The sequence below is a fragment of the Pogona vitticeps genome, chromosome 5 (assembly GCF_051106095.1).
Source record: "Pogona vitticeps strain Pit_001003342236 chromosome 5, PviZW2.1, whole genome shotgun sequence".
Lineage (NCBI taxonomy): Eukaryota > Metazoa > Chordata > Lepidosauria > Squamata > Agamidae > Pogona > Pogona vitticeps.
Window position 1 is genome coordinate 4,832,474 of NC_135787.1, and position 15,082 is coordinate 4,847,555.

Here is a 15,082-nt window from a genome sequence, read left to right on the forward strand (position 1 = left end):
GCAGCCTGGCCAAGCTGGTTTGAAAAGGATTTTTGAAAGCTGACAAATTCAAAAAAAAAAAAAAAAAAAGTAACTTTTCCAAGCACTGCCTGCCATTGCATTGGAAAAGTGGCTAGAAATCAGCCACCCTTCCCGACAGATCTGTCTGCTGTCTTGGTTTTTCCTGCTGGCGTTGCAATACCTGGCTATAATATGTTTTATTTTTGTCTATCAATTTAGAACCCCATAGAGCTGTACTTTCGGCTATACCGAGGTACAAAAGGTTCAACCACAGAATTTTAGAGCTGGAAGTAAACTCATCCCGCTTTCTGCTTCTGAGGCAGGACTTTTTGCGGCGAATGCAAAAAAAAGTGAAAGGACGGAATTTTAGAACCAAAGCGACAGGTTGCATTTAAAGTAATCTAAAATTACCGTTCTCAGAACGAGCCACGACCCTTTCTGAGCATCCTCACGGGATGGGGTGGGTGGGAGAGTGGGAAACAGAGTGGGACCCTGGCAGGTGGAAAGTGGGGTTAATCCTTTCCGCTTCCAATGTCATAGCTCTGTATCCGCCTTAAGCACCTGTTTGCCCTCACAGTGTTGCTGCTAGCAACAAACCTTGTCTGCACAGGTTGCAGTTAACATTTGTGTGTGTGTGTGTGTGTGTGTGTGTGTGTGTGTGTGTGTGTGTGTGAGAGAGAGAGAGAGAGAGAGAGAGAGAGAGAGAGAGAGAGAGAATCATTCTTCCTCTGGTTGTGCCTTTGCTTTGCCATTCCTAATGTGTTTTAAGTCTGGCTCCCCACCTCCTGTCTATACCAGGAGTAATGGCCTCCATCTGGCTAACAGAGCCAGTTCTGTGTCTTTGAAAGCCTGCCGAGCTATTAGAACTGAGGAAGGGCCAATGTTTGCCATCGTATTATTTCCACTGACCTGCCAAATTTCTGTTTGCTGGAAGAGCAAACTTATCTTCCATTCTAGCCCTAAGTATGTATCTGGTTTCTGCATAAAAGGTAAAGGTAAAGATTCCCCTTGACAATTTTTGTCCAGTCGTGTTTGACTCTAGGGGACGATGCTCATCCCCGTTTCCAAGCCATAGAGCCAGCGTTTGTCCGAAGACAATCTTCCGTGGTCACATGGCCAGTGCGACTTGGACACAGAACGCTGTTACCTTCCCACCGAGGTGGTCTCTATTAATCTACTCGCATTTGCATGCTTTCGAACTGCTAGGTTGGCGGGAGCTGGGACAAGCGACGGGTGCTCACTCCGTCGCGTGGATTCGATCTTACGACTGCTTGGTCTTCTGACCCTGAAGCACAGACTTCTGCGGTTTAGCCCACAGGGCCACCACGTCCCTCGTTTCTGCATACTGGGGTTTATAAAAATCAATGCATCCATATTTGTTTTTCTATGTTAGTCTCTTTCAGTTTAGCGGAGGGTGATGTTGTTATGGGCCATCAAGGAACCTCCGACGTATGTCAGCCCAATGAATGAGCAATCTCCAAAATGTCATATCTTTCAGCTGGCCTGCTTAGTGCTTGTAGACCCAATCCTGTGGCTTCCTTAAGGGAATCGGCCCATCTTTTATTTTGGTCTTCCTCTTTTCCCGTGGCCTTCCTCCTTTCCTGGCATGATGATCATTTCCTCCTGCCTTCTTAGGAGATGTCCAAAGTACGACAGCCTCTATTTAAGCATGTTTGCCTCCAGAGAGAGATCAGGCTTGATCTGATCTAGGATCCCCTTGTTTGTCTTTCTGGCAGTCCCGGGGGATCTGCAAAGCTCTCTTCCAGCACCACATTCCAAATGAATCCGTTTTTTTTTTCCTTGTTCGCTTTCTTTGCTGTCCACTCTCTGTGTTAATCGGCTCATCAGTATAAGAATGCCTTTGTCACCACCCAGCTATTGTTTGTTAATTATCCCTGTTAAGGCACTGACTCTTGCTTTTAGTAAATCTCCTAACCCAGATGTATAAATAATCGGTTTGGGGAGGCGACAGTATGCCCCTGATGAAGTGGGAGGCAGCCTAGAAAAAGCTGGTGCCGGATAAAACTTGTTTTAAGGTACAAGAAGAGTTTTAAAGTGTTCCTTTTTCAGACTTAATCCTCCCAGAATATCCCAGCTGGAAAAGAAACAGAGCACCAGGTTGTGATTATAACTTTTCAAAGGGTAAACATACAGGTCTAAAGGCTAAATAGTGTCTGTTGCTCTAGAAAAAAAATCATTGTTTTGGATTGGACCTTATACTGTATACAACACAGCCACATCCCTTGCATATTCCCATTAGGGAAAGTTGGAACAAAATGGTAAACAGTGCTCAGAAGCAGCGGCTGATGGTTTGTGAACAAAACAGACATTCTACCTATTTACTTGCAGGAGTGAAACAGGAAAAAAAAAAAGAGGGTGAGAAGATCCAGAATAGGAGGACTCAAAATTTGGCTCTTCTTCCTTTTCCTTACTCGTATCAGAGCACTGCACAATTTAAAATGATGGATGTGTTGCGTACTATAGGTAAAATTAAAAAAAAGATTAAAATGTTAAAATAATTAGACTATTTTTGACCAGAAGGAGTTACTTCAATAGCATGATTTGAGCTAGTTCCTTGTTCTGTAGGTATGGTGGGGCATCAGTGGCATGGGCATAAATACTGCATGGATTGAATTTTTCTACAGTCATAGAAAGTTTGTCCTGAATCCAAGTAGCCCCGTTTTACCTTGATTCTTCTTTGATCTTCCTACTTTGCTTCGAAGTCTGTTTTCTAGATGGTCCAGCTCAGGTCTTGTCCGGATGGGACATGACTCATGTTCTCATGCATACCCCTGGCATCTCTAATCACGATTTCAGTGAAGAGCTTAGAAGGCTATTGTATACCAGCATCAGACCATGACTGCTTCAGGTTTAGCATAGTTGACAATGGCTGGCAGCTGCAGGATTTTCCAAGAGGAACGTTCTGCAAATGGTAGAACATGCCCTTTGTACAACAGAAGCTACCCGTTAAATCCTCCTTTGCAGACCCCCCTTGCTTTTTTTATCCCTATTCTGAAAAGTTGGAATGTGTCTCTTAAGCCTTAGGTACTGGCAGTGACAGATTGTACTTATTTAGGCTCCATGATCACTGCAGAGGGTGATGCCTGCTTCTTGGGAGGAAAGCAGTGACAAACCTAGACAGCATCTTAAAAAGCAGAGACATCACCTTGCCAAGAAAGGTCCGCACAGTCAAAGCTATGGTTTTTCCTGTAGTGATGTATGGAAGTGAGAGCTGGACCATAAAGAAGGCTGATTGCCAAAGAATTGGTGATTTGAATTGGGGTGCTGGAGGAGGCTCTTGAGAATCCCCTGGACCGCAAGGAGAACAAACCGATCCATTCTGAAGGAAATCAAGCCTGAGTGCTCACTGGAAGGACAGATCCTGAAGCTGAGGCTCCAATCCTTTGGCCATCTCATGAGAAGAGAAGACTCTCTGGAAAAGCCCCTGATGTTGGGAAAGTGAGGAGGCAAGAGGAGAAGGGGACGACTGAGGATGAGATGGTTGGACAGGGTCATCGAAGTGACCAACATGACTTTGACCCAACTCAGGGAGGCGGTGGAAGACAGGAGGACCTGGTATGCTCTGGTCCATGGGGTCATGAAGAGTCGGACACGACTAAACGACTAAACAATGACAACTGGCAGTTAAGAGCTTTAAGATGAAATACACCGGTATTCGTGGTCATCCTCTTTTGCCCCACCTACTATAGGAAGAGCCTGGGAAATGAAACACTTTGTATGTGAAAAACTCTGGAAAGGGTTGCCGTAAGACAGAATTGACCCGACAGTGTTCTGTTTTTAGTAACTGGCTGGTGGCTTGGCGCGCGCGCGCGCACACACACACACACACACACACACACACACCAGAAGAGAATGGTAAACATGTAAATACTCTTATAGCTAGAAAACTCTGGAAAGGGATGCTATAAATTAGGATCAACTTGACAGCCCATAATTATTTTTAATCTTTTGAAAGCAGCTCTTGAAAACCTGTCTGGAACAGAATTTAGCCCTTGGTTTCCTACAGTCTTGGTGCAGAGGCTAGTCTCAAACCGATCTCTGTGCATTTGCACAAATTGTATTTGCCGGTCGGAGGGGAGTAATACTGTCGTCAAACTTTTTCCTTGGGGAGAAGCTTCTTGGTATCCCGATCATTGGAGCTCCGGTTTTCCGCAGAGGAGAGCGGGTTGATCGGTTTATTCCTGTTATAATGTAGTACAGTGGGGTCTTGACTTGAGAACTTAATCCGTATTGGAAGGCGGTTCTCAAGTCAAAAAGTTCTCAGGTCAAATCTGCATTTCCCATAGGAATGCATTGAAAACCATTTGATCCGTATCTGCTCTTTTCCGTCCATAGAAATTAATGGGAAGCTGCTATTCCGCCTTCGACCACTAGAGGGGCATATTTTGTTTCTTTTTTTCTTAGGTCAAGAAGTTTCAGGGAAGGCAGGGAAAATACAGTCCAGGCAGGACAGTACCAGGCAGTCCAAAGACTGTCTCCCAATCCACTCTCTAAACGCTGGGAGGAGTGAGGAAGCAGACAGGCACCCTTTTCACTGGCCAGCAGTGAACTGAAAGTTCACATTTTGCACTTTCCCTGCCTCCCACGTGGTTTTTTTTTCAGTTCTTAACTCAAATCTAAGTACTTAAGTCAAGTCAATATTTTCCTATGAGAGCGGTTCTTAAGTCAAAATGTTCTTAACTCGAGCCGTTCTTAAGTCAAGACCCCACTGTAATACATTTCATCGAGGTGCGCGCACCGTAATCTTATTATTTCTCTGCGTGACTGAACACCATCTGAAATGTTTAGATACACAAAAGCAGAGTTTACCTCTCGACCTGGGGTGGGAAAAAGGGGAGTAACGAAGGGCATGATCATACTCAGGTCGCCCCTTGGATTTCTATGGCAGCTAATACCTGAAATAACAGGGTGAGCAAGAGCTTTTAATTAACCACTCTGAAGGCTGTGAATTCTTGGTCTCCAGCTATTTTTCAAGGCTTTGTACTGCCCGGATCTGGCTTAGCCCTCGCGAATGAACAACTAGCACACACCCAAACACACACACACACACACACACACACACACACACGTTACCACTCTTCTCGGTGGCATTCCGGGAGGCAGGGGGTGGGGGCCGTATTGCTGCCCTTGAAATTCTTCACACCAGGTTAATAACAAATCTGCTAGGCATTTTGTGCCGCACAGGAAGGAAATCTTAAGGCTTTTTAAGTAGGTATGTTTTGCAAATTAAGTGCTCTCTATTGCCAAGACTTGAGATGCCCTGGGTGGGCTTTTTCCCTTTCTGCTGATGTGCCTGTAACTTTTATAACTCCACCACCTTTTTTCCCCCCAGCTTCCCTAGCTGTTAGTTCGTCATTGCACTCTTGAGATGGCAAAATACCTCTCTTGCTCTGCACGAGATCTGCTAGCCGACAAATGCTTCTTCTACCGTATTTTTCCATGTATAAGATGATACTTTTGTCTAAAATCTTTAGACTAAAAATTGAGGGTCATCTTATACATGGAAGTAAGGTAAGGAGAGAACAAACATAAGTGGAGGGGAATGCAGGGATCAAAGTGATCCTGCAGGGCTTTGATCCCTGCTTTCCCCTCCACTTGCTAAGCCCCACTTAGACTTCTTAATTTTGGGTTAGAAAAGTGGGGGTGTCTTATACATGGGGGTGTCTTATACATGGAAAAATATGGTAGTTTCGACAGAATTCCCCCCAGCCAGCATCCTGAAATCTCTTGGTGGCTGTATTCTTCAGAAACTGAAGTTGAATGCCCAGAATTGAATCCAGACAGTCTTGGGGTCAAACTAGACAAGTGGCAAAATAAATGCCATTGGTCAGTAGCATTTTTTTAAAAATCCCTCCCATGGTGTGATATCTGAAAAAAAAATACAAAGCTGGGCAGTCAGACTTGCAAATGAAGCCTGTGTTTACCTTCTGTGGACCAATCGGAAAACAATGCTTGCTGTACGGCCGATACAGAGAAAAAGTTTTAAACGCGCATTGGCCGAAATCCTGTTGCTTAGCGCAAATTACAACTAGAGTAGGCCCATTGATCGATGGAAGCTACAGTACTCCAAACTAGGCAGAGGCTTTTTGCTGCCCTGAAGCACAAAACCCCACAACTACCCTCTCCGTCCTTGGCAGTACACATAGAGTAATCATAAATGGAGTAATTAACAAATTGGCTGCCTTTTTGGTGACATTCTGAATGGCAGCGACAGGTTGACCTAACGACAGGACTGGCTTGGTAGATGACTCGGATTGGCAGGTTTTGGGGACTAATTAAAAACAAGATACTGGAATTCAGAAGCCTGCTGCTCATCATCCTAGTGAAGATAATTAAGAGCTAGATAAACCAGTGGTCGGCTTCAGTCCTGCAAAGGGCACCCGTCTCTCTTCCTTTCCAACCCTTCTTTTCTTTTATCCCTTGTTCCCCAGCATATACTGTATACTTCCTTCCCTCTCTGTTCTGTCTTCCATCTATTGTTCCCTTCATTATCTATTTTAGAGTGTACGCACCTTAGAAATGGAGATCTATATGTTTTGCTTTTACCACTCTAAGGGTATGGTTACACTACTACTACTACTACTACTACTATTTGTTGTTATTGTTGCTGCTGCTGCTGCTGTTATTAGTTTCATTTATATGCCGCATTTCTCCCAACAAGGGATCCAAAGCAGCTCACAACATTAAAATTGGCACAATTAAAAACACAAAATAAGTTAAATATTAAAAGATAAATTAAACAATATATAATTATATAATATAACAATATAACTATAAAAATGAATCGGGAGAAGGAGCGAGGTTTTTGGAGTTGGCTTGGAGTCATGTGGTAGCCATGTGGTTTTTCGGTCAGCGTCTGCATTCCTTGGGAAAACTATTAATCCGTTTTTAAACAGTGTTCTATATTGGTTGAGGGGGCCTCCATGGGCTCTTATATTTGTTGTATCATGCTGATTGCCTCTCAAAGCCGCTAATTGTTACTGTGGTGTTATTTTTAATATTTATTTATTATTTCATGCCATCTGGCGTAGTGCTAACTCAATATGACAGAGGGGAAAAATCAACATACCCTGTTTCCCTGAAAATACGACCTAACCTGAAAATAAGTTCTAGTATGATTTTTCAGGACGCTCGTAATATAAGCCTTATTGCAAAAATAAGCCCCAATTCAGTGAAACCCCGCCCTCTACCCTTGTGCAGCAACCAGAAGATAACACGAATGTATTTGAATAAATGTAAATTGTTGTACATGGGAAAAAATAAAATATCCCCTGAAAATAAGCCCTAATGCGATTTTTGGAGCAAAAATTAATATAAGACCCTGTCTTATTTTTGGGGAAACAGGGTAGATTTCCTTGCAGCCAGACACATGTAAGACAGACAGAGAGAGAGAGAGAGAGAGAGAGAGAGAGAGAGAGAGATTGAAGGAGGGAGGGAGCAAGAGAGCAGGTTGAAACTGACTAAAGACATTGACTAGATCAGCCTTTTTAGGCTTGCAAAGGAGGGGGCGGAGAAGGAGAAGAGCGGGGGCTGGTGAGCACACCAGTATGTGGCGAACCCCAAAGACACAATTTACGTTGAGAGAGGCATTCACATATGCCAAAGTGATTAAAAATAAATCGAAATAAATAACTCTCTTACAGCCAAGTAAAATACCTCACTTGCCATTAAAAAAAGTGTTTCCCAGGCCAAAAACGCACCCTTGCTTCCATAAGCATTGTGTAGTCACCTTTTAAAAAATTGATTTTAAAAATGCAAAACCCGATTCAAATACATGTAGCTGCAGTCTAAGACAGGTGAAACCAGTGGCTGTAAAACATCAGAACTGCCCCGCATTTGGGCTGAAATGCAAACTCCAGATTTACTTCACCATCAATAGGAAAAACTTGGTTGTATATTTGAAATTGCTAACAGTCTGCCCAGAAATCTGGAAACACCAGCCACCTGCTCTGATTTATCTATTTACTCAAAATATTTACATCCCACCTTTCTATTTGAAACTTCCAAGGCAGCTAACATTAGAAAAAATAAGAACAAGTGATTAAACATAATGTGTTAACTCTAATATGCCAGGCTAAAAGGGAACAAGTAAAATCCCTGTTTGCCTTGAATGGAATTAAAGCCGCTCAGAGTGGTTGCATAGACCAGATGGGCGAGATATAAATCAAATAAATAAATCAAATAAATAAATCAAATAAATCAAATTACTACTACTACTACTACTACTACTACTACTACTACTACTAATACTAATACTAATACTAATACTAATACTAATACTAATACTACACAAACAACAACAACTACTACTACTACTATTATTATTGTTATTATTGTTATTATTGTTATTATTGTTATTATTATTATTATTATTATTATTATTATTATTATTATTATTATTATTATTATTATTATTATTATTATTATTATTATTATTATTATTTCCTGACCCCAAGTGAATTCCATTTTGTCGAGAATTAGCAGTAAGGGGTAGGTGTGTCCTTAAAATTAGAGTCTGGGTTGTACTTTTGGAAAATATAAAAATTCTAGTCTCTGCCCTAAGCAGAGTACTTCACTTCTGCATTTCATCTTCACAGTTCCCTGTGAAAATGGCACAGGACATTACTCAGCCTTGGGGACCCGAAGGTCCATACACGTTTGCACGCCTCCGTCTCCTCCAGGCAAGAAAACAGCAAGAACAAATGTTCTGTTTGGTCAGCTCAATCATCTTCCTTACTGGGTGTCTGAAGCCACTTCTTCTCTCCCCCCCCCCCCCCCCCCAAATAACTGCAGGGAGTCGGTTGCAAGCTTCGGCTCCTTCTAGTGGCCAGTTCTGGTAACTTAATCTTTAGTAATATATTTCCAGGATTTTTCTTTTGATCTTTTTAATATTTTCAGACCGTGGTTAAGGGAATCAGTGAATAACGATCCCACAGATATGGGGATCCTTCTGTATAGAAGCCAACTGAAGGCAATTAGACCAGTATTTTCTTTGTGCTGCATTTTTCACTGTCCTTTTGATATTTGTTGCGTCACAAAGAGACCTGATCTTTTGTCATGAGCGTATGGTATGTTTTGTTTGGCTGGCAGGGTCTGTGATTTTATTTTATTTTTATTTTTTAATTTTTTGTAGCATTTAGTGTCTCATTATTTTGTCTTGCTTTTAGCTTATGTGATCACTTGTATCAGTCCTCTGGGGGCAGTTGCTGTTTGATGATATTGTATTCACAAAGGCTTTCATGGCTGGGATCTGATGGTTGTTGTGGGTTTTTCGGGCTGTTTTGGCCATGTTCCGAAAGTTATTCTTCCTAATGTTTCACCAGTCTCTGTGGCCGGCGTCTTCAGAGGACAGCACTCTGTGCTCTGGTGTAGTTGGCTTGGGAGTGAAGTATTTATGGCTGTGAGATAGGCTTTTGTCCTTTTCAGGAGATAGGGTGGTCAGCGTGTTTTTGTTGTGGATGTATTGTCTCCCACTTATCACAACAATACACCCACAACAAAAACACACTGATCACCCTATCTCCTATTTATTGGAATGTTTATTTATTTAAGTATCGAACACCACCCATGTACGACCAAAATCGTGCTGCTCGGATCCATGCGATTCAAGGGAGAACTGGATGGCTGAGCAGATCTGCGGTGGGGGGGGGGAGATTTAATCTCATCCTTGTTCCAGATCAGGATACCTTGAAGAGTAACAGCCAAAGTTGCAGCAGTTAATAAAACGCAAGCTTATGGGGCAGCAGTATATACAATTCTTCGGAGTCAGCCCTATTGAATCCATTGGGGTTCGGTTGTGTTTCGACATGCACAAGATGGTTTTTACCATGCAGAGGATGCCGAATGACTCCTCTGGGTTGGCAGGAAACCCCCCCCTTTCTTCCCAAGAGCTGTGGGTGGTGAGCAGTGCCTGTTGCTCCTGGAAAGATGGACGGACTGGACTGCCGATTATTCCCAAAGAAGGTCCCTCGTCTGTGCATGTCATGTTTATTTCTTCAGCCACTTGCTCGGAGCAGCTTTCGTCTTTTCATCGGCTCTCGTCTTTTGTCCTGTGATTACTTATGCAAACGGGTGTTGCCGTGTTCCCACCCCACCCACCCCCATAATGGGGATGTTGTTTTGGAAAACAGAACAGCCTACAATTATCGTATTATTGGGACAAAAGACGGGGGGGGGGAGGGAAGGGGAGAGACTGTGTGCTGTTTTTCTCCTGTTTTGCTTTTCTGCTGAAATCAGAGGGGTTTGTTGATCTCCTCCTTACCTAGCTGTTCCTCCTTTGGAAACAGGATTTTATATTTTATAGTTCTGTATGATGCGTGTCTCCTTGAAAACTGGAAGTTTAACGGCAATCCTGCGGTAATATGGCATTATCTCTGTAGTTACACTCAGAGCTTTACAATTTTCCTTTTTCGGGACTCTCAGGAGCCCTGGGAGAGATAATTGCTGGGGGATAATGAGAGGAGAGCACAAAAAAACAGTCTGAAGGTCAACCTCAAAAAAAGTAAGATCATAGCCACTGGTCCCGTCACCTCCTGGCAGATAGAAGGGGAAGATATGGAGGCAGTGACAGATTTTGCTTTCTTGGGCTCCATGATCACTGCAGATGGAGACAACAGCCACGAAATTAAAAGACGGCTGCTTCTTAGGAGGAAAGCGATGACAAACCTAGACAGCATCTTAAAAAGCAGAGACATCACCTTGCCAACAAAATTCCGCATAATCAACGCTATGGTTTTTCCTGCAGTGATGTATGGAAGCGAGAGCTGGGCCGTAAAAAAAAGCTGACTGAAGAATTGATGCTTTTGAATTGTTAGGTGCTGGAGGAGACTCTTGAGAGTCCCCTGGACTCCAAGGAGATCAAACCTATCCGTTCTGAAGGAAATCAACCCTGAGTGCTCACTAGGAGGACAGATCCTGAAGCTGAGGCTCCAATACTTTGGCCATCTCAGGAGAAGAGGAGACTCCCTGGAAAAGCCCCTGATGTTGGGAAAGTGTGAAGGCAAGAGAAGAAGGGGACGACAGAGGATGATGAGATGGCTGGACAGGGTCACCAAAGCTACCAACGTGAATTTGACCCAACTCTGGGCGGCAGTGGAAACAGGAGGGCCTGGCGTGCTCTGGTCCATGGGGTCATAAAGAGTTGGACACAACTTTACAACTAAACAAAAACAGTGGGAGATGTTGTCCACAAAGACTGAACTTCTTGGACTGTTCAAGAGTATGGATTAAAGCAACATCCCTCCAACACCAATGTCAAGAAACATAACATTTTGGAAATGTTGGAGCCATGTGGCGGGAGAGAGTCTCACACCAGGATTTTATTTAGCCTTTAAAAAATTTGAAATTTTGAGGTAGAAATCATTCAGTCGTTTCTTATCGTGCCTAAACCTGTTTTATTGCCTTAAATCATATAATAGGCATTATTTGTTGCTTAGTATATAAAATTGTAGTGTTTTAAATTCAGAGGGATGCCACAAATCCTTACTCAAAAGAAAGACCTTTCAGATCTAGTAAACCGATGCCTGAACCATCCCTACAAAACTTTAGTCCCTCAAAACTTTACAGATCTCCTGGGGGAAAAATCAGAAGCCTGTGTTCATCCCAGCTGGTGTTTAGCCCAAGAAAGGGTTAAGTCCAGAATGAAACCAGATCATTACTGACAATCCTATCAAAATGCCTATGAGTATCAAAGTATAAGTGTTTCTACTGTTGTAGTAATTCCAGGCATGAATAGTTTGTTCAGTTTTCCAATGTTTCACCCCTTTCTCTCTCTGTCCTCTTCTAAAAAAAAAAGGTCCACTGTCATGTCAGGCTATCCATATCCCCCTTGGAAAAAATAATAATAAAACAGACAGGGCAAGGGTGGGTGAACCTCAATGCAATGCGGCCTTAAATTCCACCCTTGCCCCCCCCAAATTTTTTTGGAGCCTAGACTCTTTTAAGGCAGGCATCAGAGTTGGAGCTGAAGGCAAGCCAGCCTTATTTAAATATAAATTTAAATACCACGTAACTTTACATTAATATATTTTTTAACAAGTCAGACCTGGAATCGATGCAGATTGGCAACGTGACCGAGCCCTAATGCTAAGCAAAACTGAAGGCAGCAGGAAAACAGGAAGAACCCAGTGTGGGATGAATTAACTCCATAAAGAAAGCCACGGGCTTGAGTTTGCAGGAGATGAGCAGGGACAGGCCATTTTGGCAACTGCCCATCCACAAGCTTAGCAGAAGTTAGAGGAAACCTGATGGCACATCACAGACGCTACAACTTTGATTGCTTTTTCTGGAGTAGTGACGTCTCTTTAATTCAGCTGGCTAATGCTGTACATAATAAAGATATACTGTACAGTATAAACGTCCCGGAAGGGGGGGGGAGAGAAAGGATTTGTAAGGAAGGGCTCCTTTTACTATAACCCTGCAAAATCAAAAAGGTTTCTTTCACTCTCCTCTGAACATGAAGGTGGGGTGGGATTAAACGAACAAATAACTCCAATATGAATCTCAATCAGCATCAAAGGTGGGGAAAAAAATTATTTGCCTTCCTTTTTTTTATGGCTGCATGAAATCTCTCAATGCGCGCTTTCAGCTGCAGAAACCAAGTGGCTTTGGAGCAATGAGGGAGGAGCTGGTTAAATATTGACTTGTTGGCTTAGTTATGTTTTGTAGATTAAATTCTGCCCGTGTTCGGCCAAAGACAACAAAAGCATTCTGGATGGGGGGTGGGGGTTTTTTGTAAATCAGGATGGAAAAAAACCTCTTCCTTGCAAAAAGCATCGAGGAAATGGGCTTCCAGGCCAAAAGAGCTGTCTGGAAATGTCACTTCAAATCTGTTCCGCTGTGATGGTGAAATAGTATCACGAATGCAGAATCGAAATAATGCAATGGCTTCTTTTTTTAAAAAATTAATAAAGCCAAGAAAATTTTTCTAAAAAAGCTTGTCCGTGTGATTTGATGGAAGAATCTCTTTTTTCCTGCATACCTTAGAAAGTACAGTAAAAGGTTGGTCTTTCAGTAATGAGGAAGCACCTGTGAATCATTTCCCAGGATGCTTCGCCAAAGTACGTAGTTCTTTACCATCCTCCCCCCAATCTCTGTTTCTCAGTTTATGTGCAAGAAATGACCGTAACGTTTCCGGTTCCTGCGCCTGTTTCTAAGATGTGTCATTATAGCGAGTGGGGGATGTCAGAGGAAGATGTTGCATGGATAGGAGAAGCAGCAAAAGGCTCCTCTTGACGTTGTGATGTGCGGGTCCTGCTACTGGCCTGGTTGCGTTGTGAACTGAGGGGGTGAGATCTCTCAAGCCCCTGTTTCCATTATTCTGGCAGCAGAATAAGACTTACGACGATGGTGATCATACCGTATTTTTCACACCATAAGACGCACTTTTTTCCCACAAAACGGGGGTGGAAAGTCTGTGCGTCTTATGGAGCGAAGAAAACAGATTATATTTTCCTGTTTTCTTCTCCTAAAAAATTGGTGCGTCTTATGGAAAGGTGCGTCTTACGGAGCGAAAAATACGGTAATAACAACAACAATAAATTGTTGTTTCTGTTGTGAGCCTGCCTTAATTGTTGCACGCGTACAACAGGAGTGAAGTCACAGGTCACAAAGTGGATACATTGGTTCTTTCCCTCTTTTTTTGGTGGCAACTACAGATAGCTGATAGGAAATACATCCAGCCAAATTATATGGCCCTCCCACCCACCTCCAGATGTTATGCATTCATTCGGTTGGATCATGTAGACAATATTGTGTTCGGTGGCATCACGGTGGGATTTGCGTTCCCCTCTGCTGACCAAAATGAAAAAATTGCCTGCAAAAGCTTCCTGTGGCTTTCCTGTTCTTTGCTCTAATAATAGGATCGACAGAAATTTTTACTTTTATGTTTCAGCGTTATTAGGAAGAATTTATTTTCGCATGATACATGCGTCCCTGCCGTACCTGAGGCTGCAACTAAAGTGGCAAGATGAATCAGAGTAATTCGGATTTGCTGCAGTTTGAGTCACAGCTTACCTTCCATTTTAATTCACAGTTAGTGATCACACAGAGGGTGCAGATTGATTTGGAGTCAGTGTCTACACATGGATATGGTGTCATCCGCATTTCAGCTGATAGTCTTCCTTCCTTCCTTCCTCTGTTCCCACCTCTGCCAATCTTTTATGGTTCACCACCAAGCCCATCTAGACCAAAGTCTACTCTGGGTGACTAACAATAAAAAAATGGAATAAAAACAATATAAGCGCACTTATTTTTTTTATTTAAGCACATTTTTTAATAAGCACACTTTAAGCACACTTTTTTTTTGCTTTTCTTGATCCTTTTGACCCTCAGCCAACATAAACGTGCAGCCTGAGGGGATGATGGCCTATTGCAGACCACGTTGAAGAAGGCTGTGTTGTGTGTTAAAAGCTTCTTTGTATGATTTGGTGTTGTTGGTGTTCCTGTGTATCACCGGGAAAGTTCCATGTCATGGTGACGGTGCCATAAGCTTTGTGGCCGGGATGTATCCAGAAGCGTCTCCTAGGAGGAAAACCTAAGAATGTCATAGTGTGTGTGACGCATGAGAGTGGCAAAATGCAATTTTATAAGTAAATATATATGTGCATGTTATTGAAAAGTAGCTTCAAAATGAGGGGCCTTGTTTTAACCTATTTTATCTTCTCCCATTCCATTTTTTAGCACCCATAACCAGGCCCGGTGAATGAACAGGGAACGTTTGGAACCGTAGGAGGGGCTGTGTCGCAGCCGGCGTTTTGTACCTGCACCGGCTATTTCAAGTAAATAAAACCACTATCCTGTCTTGTGTGCGAGGGAGGGCTAAAGACACCCTGGCCGAACCTGCAGGAAGGGTGGAAGCCACCGAACACCGGTTGAAAATTCTGTAATATTCAGATTCAACCCCTTCTAGAACTTCATGAGCTGCCCCACTTCTTGATGTGTCTGCGTGTAAAGAAATCATTGAGTATGAAGGAAGAAACTTCTAATTCCTCCACGGAGCTTCTTCCCATCAAAAGGACCAGAACAGAGTCAGGTTTGGCTGGATCCCGATGACATGGCCAGC

General features: G+C 42.9%; 1 protein-coding gene across 5 annotated transcripts in view; it reads left to right on the forward strand.

Moving 5' to 3' along the window:
- LZTS3 (leucine zipper tumor suppressor family member 3) overlaps window positions 1–15,082 on the forward strand; it is a 69,494-nt gene that overhangs the window by 32,256 nt on the left and 22,156 nt on the right. For 3 of the 5 annotated variants that reach the window (XM_073002125.2, XM_073002128.2, XM_073002124.2), the window contains exon 2: window positions 14,701–14,798. The exons of the other annotated variants lie outside the window; for them this stretch is intronic. The gene's annotated coding sequence lies outside the window, so the exon portion shown is untranslated. The remainder of the gene's footprint in view (window positions 1–14,700; window positions 14,799–15,082) is intronic. 5 annotated transcript variants of the gene reach the window in all.